The 11310-nt window shown below is 37.2% G+C and overlaps 1 long non-coding RNA gene across 2 annotated transcripts; it reads left to right on the forward strand.

Moving 5' to 3' along the window:
- Positions 1–241: 241 nt before the first annotated feature.
- Positions 242–7639, forward strand: LOC134737231 (uncharacterized). Of its 2 annotated transcripts, none has more exons than XR_010121921.1 (3): positions 242–338; positions 3860–3982; positions 4073–7639. It is a non-coding gene; the product is annotated as an uncharacterized lncRNA (long non-coding RNA). The 2 variants fall into 2 exon arrangements; XR_010121920.1 differs by having other exon boundaries at positions 242–302.
- The last annotated feature ends 3671 nt before the right edge of the window (positions 7640–11310 follow it).

The following is an 11310-nucleotide window of genomic DNA, read 5'->3' on the forward strand; positions in this document are numbered from 1 at the left end:
TATATATTTTAAAAGTCTAATATATCAAATTTTTAAAGTATGAAAGTGATATGGTTTGGCTGTGTCTCCACCCAAATCTCACCTTGAACAGTAGTTCCCATAATCCCCACACGTTGTGAGAGGGACCCAGTGGGAGGTAACTTAATCTTGGGGTTGGTTACCCTCATACTGTTCTCATGACAGTGAGTGAGTTCTCACGAGGGCTGATGGTTTTATAAAAGGCTTTCCCCCCTTTTGCTCTGTACCTCTCCTTGCTCCTGCCATGTGAAGAAGGGAGGTTTGCTTCCCCTTCTGCCATGATTGTAAGTTTCTTGAGGCCTCTTCAGCCATGCTGAACTGTGAGTTAATTAAACCTCTTTCCTTTATAAATTACCCAGTCTCGGATATGTCCTTATAGCAGTATGAGAAAGGACTGTTACAGACAGACATATGTGATTCTAGAGAGATGATGCAATTGAAATAACTAAAGAATAGTGATATCATAGAAACTGTCTCGGCTATGATGATTAGAATTTCTGCCTGTTCAACCCAAGTATGCAACATTTAAATGTTGTCTTAACTAGAGAGATCAATATCACTCAGAACTGAGATTACCCTGGCTTTGATATTTACTATGAATGTAAAAATACTGAACTGTAAAATTCTACTCCTCAAATTTTCAACGGGAGTCAGGTCTTGCAAGATACTCTGAAAACCGAGTCTATACATATAATTAGAAGAGAATTTCTACAATTACTACAAAGATTGAAGCTCATAAACATATGACACTCAGAGACTGATAGTCATCACACTACTGATAAAATTTTATAGATCTATCTAGTAAATAAAAGTAATTATAAAAATGAAACCTATCATTTTATAACTGCTTATAGATACCACAATTTATATACCCTTTCTATTATTTATGGGCATTTGGATTCCTTCCATGTTTTGGCAATTATAAAATATGATGCAATGAACATTTCTGTATGTGTTTCCTGGTATACATGGACACACATTCTTTTAGAGTACATACTTAGGAGTATCATTCCTGAGTCACGTGTAACCCATATCTTTAGAGTACTAGATAATGTCAAAAGGTGCTTATAGTCCATCAGCAAATAAGAATTACTTTTGTTTTTCACCTATACCCATACCTAGTGTTTTTCCATTTTTAGATTAAAAAAACAGAAATTAAGCGTTTATATTTTTTCCTTCTCTTCCCCCCTCCCCCACATTCTGTCCCAGGCTGGAGTGCAGTGACGTGATCTCAGCTCACTGCAACCTCTGCCTCCTGGGTTCAAGTGACTCTCGTGCTTCAGCCTCCTGAGTAGCTGGGATTACAGGTGCCCACCAACATGACAGGCTAATTTTTGTATTTTTAGTAGAGATGGGGTTTCACCATGTTGACTAGGCTGGTCTCAAACTCCTGATGTCTACTGATCTGCCCACCTCGGCCTCCCAAAGTGCTGGGATTACAGGCAAGAGCCACCGCGCCCAGCCCCTTTTTCCATTCATTTTCTAAACACGTCTGTTGTATTGTTACCTTTTGGGTGCTCTAGAATCAAAAATAAAGACAGTATGACCACTACCTACCCTAGAGGAGGCCACAGACTAAGGGAGTTAGCATTAGTATGAAATACAAAAAAAGAAGATTCAATTTTGTACTAAAATAAAAGGTTAAAATGGTGGTGATATATTTGTAGTCATGCCATATATTAATAAATAAACTGATTCTTAACATTCAGTTGGCTCATGACAACTCTTAATTTAGCTCCAGACATATAGTTTATGACTAGGTGGGATAAATGTACTTGGAGTTGTGCATATGTTGCACACACACACACACACATACACAGAGGGGGAGAGCGAGAGAGAGAATGTTAAAGGGTAGATAGGGAAGTCTATGTCTAACTTGCTGAAAGTTCCCCTCTGAGGATTAACTCTAGAATTTATGGCAGGAATCAGAAAAGGATTTAGCAAAAGACCAGATACAAAATAGTTTAGTCTTTGTGGGCCATAAGGTCTCCGTCTCAACTCCTCAACTCTGCCCTTGTAGCATAAAGGCAGCTACAGACAATATATAAACAAATGGTGTATCTGTGCTTCAAACAAACTTTAATTACAAAAACAGGCTGGATCCCTGATCTGATCCAAGGGCCAGAGTTTGTGGACACCTGGCCTAAACGATGGCAACTTATCAAAGAGGCAAATCACCCACAGAAAGTGTATTTGTTTAAATAGGAATCAATTATTTTATGCTTTAGCATAAATAAAGGATTCAGAAGTAGCTTATGATAACAGGAAGGGAAGGAGAAAGCGTGGTGAAGATCCCTGAGAACTGAGGAAATTATCACCTACATGGTGACTTGACCGAGAGCCTATACTACGATATATGATGCAGTGAAGCTTTTCATTTCCAAGGCCAACAATAAACTACATGGAGTGACAACATGCATTTTAGTGAATGAAAGGACTTTCTGGGAGTGAGAGCATCAAGATTTCATTTTACTAGTGAAAGAAGGTGGTGGTAACTTTACTGAGCCCCAAAGGTCGAAAGTGCTCATTAAAGTTTTATCCCTAATGAGGTAAGTATGTGGAGCTTTTATATTTATCAGCCTACTTTTTAATCCCTGTTGCCTTAGAAAATATAGACTATTGTACCAGATTGATAAATATAAATACTTCTTAAAGTTACTACTTCAGAAAGAAAAAACAAATTCTTTTAGTTTATTTAAGCCAACTAGATCTAATATATTACTGGTATCTCGAAAGAGACAGTAGAATCTTCCATCATCCATAATATTTCCAGTGAATGATTAGCAAGATAGAAAATCTAGGATTAATTAAAACTGTAAGAGTCAACCTTAATTAAAAGGCTATTATGCACCATGAGAGCATTATTCATAACAACTCTGTGAGGTAGAAAATAAAATTATCACCCTATTTTATAGATAAAGAAACTGAGGCACAGAGAAGTTAAGGAATTTACCCAAGAGCACACAGCTGATAAGTACCAAAGTAGGAATTCAAACCAAGGCAGTCTTCTTTCAGAGTTGCTTTCTTTGAACTCTATGTCGCCCTGCCTCTTATTCTTAGGAGACATGTACCATATATCACCTTTTTTCTCTCTCTTTCTCAAGTAGTGTATATTCAGGATCAGGCTATATGTGGCATTTAAAATTAGATATTGAGAATCTTGACCTTTTAAAAGATCAACACATAATAGAGGTTTGATGCTTTAAAGGACTATGAAAGAGGCCAGGAGCAATGGCTCACGCCTGTAATCCCAGCACTTTGGGAGGCCGAAGCAGGCAGATCACTTGAGGTTAAGAGTTCAAGACCAGCCTGGCCAACATGGTAAAACCCCGTCTCTACCAAAAATACAAAAATTAACAGGGCATGGTGATAGATGCCTGTAATCCCAGCTACTCGGGAAGCTGAGGTAGGAGAATTTCTTGAACCCAGGAGGCGGAGGTTGCAGTGAGTCCAGCTAGTGCCACTGCACTCCAGCCTGGGTGGCAAAGTGAGACTCTGTCTCAAAAAAAAAAAAAAACACTATGAAAGACTTCCTTCTCTGTGTGTTTGTTACTAAGTGTGTTTGTTACTAAACATGGTGTGTTACCAAAGAAAATATACTTTCTTCTCTGTCTAGAACAATTTACTTGGTGATTTTCCCAAACTCAGGTCCAAACTTTCTCCTTGTCCTCCTAGTGAGCAGTCATTCCTCCTCAGTTGCTGCTTAATTACCTTGTACCTACTGCCAATATGTCAAGGTTAACATTGGGTAGCAACAATTTGCTTTTATGTTTATCTTTTTCTCTGGGCTACAAGCTCATCAGGGATAGAAAGCACATCATACTTACCTTCACAACTCTAGAATCTCCACAGGATCTACCCAGGGAGGCCACTCAAATGTCTGATGCATGATTGAATGAATGCATGCACCAATGCTTCCTCCAGTCAGTAGCCCCAAGATTGTTACTCCTTGCCCAATGACAAGGTAAGACAATATCCAACAATTCTAAAAATAAAATAAAATCTTTTCAAAAGGTGCTTTTTTAATCAAATACATCTGTTTCATTTATTGCAGATGTGTGTAAGCACTGTTGGAGAGGGTATCTGGCCAGTAAACAACAAGCTCTACAACTTACATGAAGCCATGTTAATACACGCTAGCTGTCACTGTGAAGCATATACTGTTGCCTTGTCTATTCAGAGATACTTCCACAGGGACACAGCTATAGCCCATTTACCTCCTCTCAAGTTTTAATAATATTGTTAAGGAATTCGTTATAAGAAATTGCTGAGAACACCTAGGGGAATTGCTAAATAATTCCACAGTAGTTCTGCTTGAACATCATAAGTGCTAGGTTGCATAAGACCACTGTTTCTTTTTTCATTGTGTTTTGTATTTTGTTTTGCATAAAACAATGTGAATATCACCACTGTTATCCTTCTAAATAAAATATTGAAATAAATGGGATATTCAAAGCCTTCACCTTGCTGGATTAAATTGCAATAAGTTTAAAATTTAAAAAGTGGTGTTTCAACTTAACACATGGGATAGGCTTCTCAAAACACTAGAGTAGAGGGGGGAAATTGCAAAGTAATTATTTATTCTTTGCTTTGTCTTTCATGACATGAAATACTTTGCTGAATTATTCTACTTAGAAGGTTTAGGGTTGCTTTTCTGTGATGGCATATGTATTTTTTTTGTTTGTTTTTGTTGTAATGCAAGATTATTTCTTTTCAAAGGGTGGTGTCACAAGAGGCCTGCTGTAAAAATCCAGAGATGCTGCCAGTAATTAGGCAGCTGGGTGGCCCAGAAATTGTCTTCATTACACTGTTGTTTCTTTGCCAGTTCTCTCTTTTCTCTCTTCTGGGAAAGGAAGAAAAAAAAAGCTCTGTTTTTCTTTACATAGTTCTTATGGCAGAATGAATAAGCCTTGTTTTTGGTTTTTTGTTTCTTTCACTTGCCAGAATCTTCTGATACAACATCAACTTCCACATTTATGATTTATAGCCCTTGCTTTGATTTACAATCGATTGTCAAAACATGTTTAATGAATGATCAGGGCTACAGTATTTAATGTGTTAAGGGTATTCTATGCACAAATTCATGGGCTTCACATGCACATATGCTGTCCACATGGATTAATATTGTGACTGTTTTTAAAACCAAAACAGTTCTTCAATGTGCATCATTCTGATAACCAAGATAATACATGTCCAGGGCTTATAATAAATGACTGTCAGCCTAAGGGACACAGAAAAGGTTGTTCTGTCTCTCTTTCCTTCTCTTCATCTCTGACAGGTTCTTTTCTCAGTCCAACATGTGGTTGTGAGAAATGAACTACAAATGTGTCTGTGGATGTACCATGCACACGTGTGTGTCGTGTGTGGTTTGAATTCTCTTATTTGGGCATGTGAGGGAATTTGTAGCTTATGCTATGTAGGATTATAGTTAGTAGGTGTTTCATAACTGTTGGATGAACTAAATAATAAGCTTTTTGCATTTCTTTTTCAACATTTTTTTGAAGCTAGATGTAGTGGGCTGAACGGTGGTCCCCCAAAAGATTTGTCAACATCCTAACCCCAAGAACCTGTGATTATTACCTTATTATAATAAAAGATGGGATTAAGTTAAAGATCTTGATTGGATAAATTTATTCTGCATTAGCCTGGAGGCCCTCAATGCACCATACACTCTAAAACAGAGGCAGAAGGAATTTTGAGACAAACACAGAGAGACGGAAGCAATGTGACCACAGAGGCAGAGATTGGAGAGATGCAGCGACAAACCTAGGAAGGCCAGCGATGCCAGGTGGCCATCAGAAACTGGAAGAGGAAAGGAACCAGTTCTCCTCCAGAGCCTCTGGGAAGAGGGCAGCCCTGCTGACACTTTGATTTCTGACTTCTGGCTCCCAGAACTGTGAAGGAATATATTTTTGTTCTTTTAAGCCACCCAGACTGTGGGAATTTGTTACAGTAGCCACAGGACATTAATACGCTGGTTAATCTCATGAATCCGGCAGGCAAGGCCTGGGTGTGCAGGAGCCTAGAAGCCCAGACCTGTGGGTACGGTGAGGACAGCTCCGCCAGAAAAGCAGACTTGCAGAGAGCAGTAATGCAGAGACTCGGGGAGAGCATCCTGGGCTCAGAGGTTGTTCCATGCCTAGGATATACAGCAAACAAAGTTTGATCCAGGCAAGCATTGAGTTTTTTTAGGTTGACCAAAATAGTGGGTAGGGAACTGCAGCAGTAATACAGATGGAAGAAAAAACTTAAAGTCAAATGAGCATCAGTATTAGTTATCATTAGTTAATTAGAAATACTAACAGGAGAAAGCATTCATTGAGAACCCACTGTTTGCCAGGCTTTGAACTACCATAGACCTATCATGTAGGTTTCATTGATCTCTTTTCACACTTTATAGTAAGTGCAAAACTAGGATTCAAATTCAAGTAGATCTGACTCCTACTCTAGGTTTTTCACTACTGTGCTGCATATTCTCACTCCTCTGTACTACCCCAGTCAGGACTGTACTATTAATAATACACAGCAGACTGCAGGCCCAGTGGGCAGCATGTTGATAGGAACTGGACAGTGTCAAGATTCTGTCTAGTTGTGGATGAAATGCCAGACCTATCAAAGAGAGAGAACAATACCATGGAGGAGAAATGAGTGTGGGGCTTCCAGTAAACTACATTCAAATTCACGCTTGGCACTGGTGGGCTGCCTGATCTCTAGCCCACTTCCTTATCTTTGTAATGTGAGCAATAATATCTATGCCACAGAATCAATCCAAGAGAGGATATATGCAAGTCAAAAGCCTGGTTCAATGTCTAACAAGAAAAATGATTTCCTGTCTCATGGTAGGGTTTGAAGGAAATTGCACAAAACCGTAACAGGCATTTTTATTGGCTAGTATAAATTACAGTGAGACAGCCTTAAGTCTTATGCTCTATTTTTGAAGTAAACATTGAATTTAATTAAAACTATATAAAATTAAAGGAGGCTTGGTGAAATGGTCACTTGATTAGAAATCTGATCTCCGACATCTCTAGGTTTCCTGTCTATGCAATTAACTCCAATAGATTTGAGAAGCACTTGGATTTCATCCAAAGAAAGGGAAGTTATTTATTACAAATATAAATAAATATTCCAGAGCTGACCTGTATTCTGACAATCAACATATAGTAGGCTACATTTGATGTAATATTGATTTGCCTTCCTTGTCAAACTTTTGGGGTATAAGATTTGGAATCAACTTGTTGAGGTGCATCAGTCTTTCAGGCAGAGCTTCTTACAAGTACACAGTACTCATATTCCAATGGCATTATTTGGTAACTTAAAAAATATTAAATATAAAAATTTTGTGCCCTTGAATGTATTTTAATTGAAAATTACAGAGTTGATCTGAAGTATAGCCTCTTTGGGATTGAAGAAGAAAGAGTTTAGTATTCTTTTCTTATTTTTCATAAAAGGAAGTAACAGGCAATAATGAAACATGTACGTATAATGGAGTAAAAATTAATGAATAGATACTTTTTCTATTCATTAGTGTGAATAGATTATGAATTCAAGTATGAATACATACTTCAAATAGAATGATTTAATGGTTGACTCAAAAATAAAGACCTTATAAAATTCTTCATTTGTCTTAATGCACTGCATTCTCATAGATTCTTGTAAAATTTAAATTATCACCTAACTTAAAAAAAAAACACTCTGGAAGTTTATGAGCTGTGAATGTTTCAGAAGCAAAGATGACGTTTATCACCAGTAAGACATGTTCTTTGAATGACTTTTGTTTTAGTACTGACAATGTTTTCTGAGAAACATGAATTCTCTCTCATGCTACTCCTATAGCCAGCAACACACGTCTACAGATTTGGTTACTAAAGCTATCAGAAGCATAGAGTTAGAACAAAACATAGCTACACCCACTCATGCAAGATCAAATCCACGACTCTAACCTCATTAGCACCGTTTTCCAGCCAATGGGTAAAACTACCATGAACTCCTGCCTCTGGGAGGGATTGTCTGATCTGACTCTTATTTGAAGACCTCAAAAATGTTTTCTAAAGAACAAAATAAGAACAAATAATGATCCAGTCACTATAATCTGGCTTTGGATCTTCACTTCAGTCACTGTTTGATTCAGGTTAGTGAAGGATACTGATAACCTCATTTTTATATATAGATGTATCATGAGTGTCAGATTTTGGGGCATATGAATGACTCAACTTTGTAGTACTTTCTTGAGAAGAGATAAAATAGTATGTGGCCAGAGGAGAAAGTGTAATAAAAAGGACAAACATGGTTCATTTGCATACCAGAAAAGGTAGCTGTGATTATTTTAAGTAATTATAAGCTCTCCATCATAGCATGTAAATGGGGAAAATCATAGTTAGCCCATGTAAGGAATTTTGATGATAATCTATAAACAAAACCACACCTTGTATCAAATGAGTTCCATCCAAAGATAAACTATTGACTTGATTGAATTCATATGACTTAGCAGGACCAGCATTGAGAGCCTGAAAATATCCCATTTGTTCCCAAAGCGTAAGATTCTCAAATACAGTGAGAGCTTTTTCAAATGTATTGTCTATCACTTTGTCTTTGTAACAGAAGCAAATTATTTTTTTTAAGTGCTAATTGGCAGTTCTGTAAAGATACTGCAGTGCCCCCGCACTAATTGCATCGCCTGCGGAATTCTCAGTCAGACTCCTTTTCTAACTTGTACAGTCAGGAAGTCTGACAAGAAAATGTATGCTCAAAAGTTCTCAACAAAGGGGAAATTACTTTATAGTCTGCTATAAACACGTGGAGATAGCTGAAAGTTATTTCATTTCACTCATTAGGGATAGTCTAACTTGGCTAATCTACACTCTGTTTAAATTATATAGCTTTTTTTCCTAATTTTTAGAATAAGTGCTATATTTATGGCCCACATGCTGAATATTTGAAATAGTTTGAACCAATATATGTGGTACTATGGCTTGTTTACTGTTGAGTTGATTAAATTGCCCCACTCTACATGGTTCTTTCCACATAAATTATTCCAATCAGTGTAAAAGTTGCTTACATTGAAGGAATTATATGTTTGACAGCTGATTGTTGGCTCCAAGTAGTTGATTAAAGAAGTAATTTCAAACTGGGGAGAGGTATTCATATGGTTAAGCTGGTGTGCTACAAAACCATGGATCAGATGGGGCAAGAAGGAGTTATAGCCATTATACATTTCATTTTGTGGTTCTGCCAGTTACTAACTGTAATCTAAGAAAGTTAATTTGTTCATGCCTCAGATTTCTCATCTGTCAAATAGGGCTAATATTTGCATTATCCATATGAAATTCACCAATCTTAAAGTCAAAAGTAGTAAAATATCAGCAGTTTCATACAGTTTACTCCAATAATAGTATCCATATATAGGATTATTGTAGAGATTAAATGCTAATTTAGGTAAAGTACTAAACACAATGACTAAAATCTATTAAGTAAATGCACAATAAATGATAGTAATTTTAAAAATTATAATAATTACTATTTTTAACTGGATTTGTGTGAAGAAAGATATACAGTATATACTGTATTGATAATTTTCATTTCAATATGTTGCTTTTTACTGGTGGGTCCAGGTGCAAAATTATTGAGCAGTAACATAGGTTGAGGCAGGGCTACCTCTTATCCTCCTTGTACTAAAAGGCTGGGATGCCTAATTCAAAAGAGGACAGTCCAGAAATGAAGTCAAGTGCCAACTGGCAATAGCGTAGGGGACAAGGGTTGAGTTGAGAAGCCATTATTACATTCCAGAAGCTGGTCTCCAAAGCCAGGGTTGGAAAATTCAAGCAACACAGCCAACTGTGGCCCAAAAGCCAAGTTACTCATGAGTTACAGGAAGGCGAGTGAAACAGAAAAGACACTGAAGGCACAGGCACAGGATGGAGAAGACAGCCTCCAACTGGCAATGTCACTGATAAAGTCACATCCCAAAACAGGAGGATTCTGAGCCACCACCAGCATCCCAAGTCATAAAATGATGGCAACTTCAGGAATTTCTTTTGCATTTTTATCCCCAGCTCATGGGACATGCATAGACAATTGTTATTCCTAAGGCTGTAATTATGTTTACTCTGTGGAGATGAGAGCTCTTTCTGTTAGAGTTCCTACAATAAGTCATTTCCTGGCCTGGCGCAGTGGCTCACGCCTGTAATCCCAGCACTTTGGGAGGCCGAGGCGGGCGGGTCACGAGGTCGGGAGATCGAGACCATCCTGGCTAACACAGTGAAACCCAGTCTCTACTAAAAATACAAAAACTAGCCGTGCGTGGTGGCGGACGCCTGTAGTACCAGCTACTCCAGAGGCTGAGGCAGGAGAATGGCGTGAACCCGGAGGCGGAGCTTGCAGTAAGCCGAGATGGCACCACTGCACTCCAGCCTGGGCGACAGAGCGAGACTCTGTCTAAAAAAAAAATAATAAGAAAAGAAAAATAAGTCATGTCCTTAGAGAAAGACAGATGATGAGGTCAGGATATGAATTTGATGGATTTTCTTGCTGTTCAACTGAAAGACCACAGCACCTTTTAAGAAACTTGCCATGAATCTCACAATATTCTCAAAGCTCCAGTTCCTGCACAAATCATCCACCCAGTATGTTTCAAATAAAATAAGATGATTTGCTCCTTATACACATAGCTTCATCACGAAGTCACTTCAAGTTTTAGGAAATAACTAAAATAAATGTTAAATATCTCTTACCTTTATTTTAATATAATTCAATTTTAATAAGCACCTATCAGTAATTAACATCTAACAAATAGAATGTATAAATAATAACTTCCCATTGTGTCGATGCATTGGAAATTTTATTGATATATAAATACAGAGTTTTATATATATACATATATAGTGTGCATATATATGTATTATATACACATATATGTATACAATATATGTGTAAAGAGAAAGAGTTATCTATATGAATAATCCAGATTTGGGTTTCTTTCCCTGTAAATATGTGTGTATATGTATACACAGATATGTATATATACACACACATATACGTATTATATACATATATACACAAACATATGTATGTATATATAACTCTAGGTATACCTATATACGCACACAGATACATATATATATGTTCATAGTTGAGAGAAAACATTCCACTTAATGCTAAAAAATAGCTGAAATATAAGCCTAATAGTATATTTTAGAACACCATCTTATAATGTGAGTCTACCATCAGTTCTCCACTATTCATTTGTCAAGACTCTAATGCATTTTTGGTGGAAATATAAATATTCCAATTACA

This window comes from Symphalangus syndactylus, chromosome 7, assembly GCF_028878055.3.
Source record: "Symphalangus syndactylus isolate Jambi chromosome 7, NHGRI_mSymSyn1-v2.1_pri, whole genome shotgun sequence".
Classification (NCBI taxonomy): domain Eukaryota; kingdom Metazoa; phylum Chordata; class Mammalia; order Primates; family Hylobatidae; genus Symphalangus; species Symphalangus syndactylus.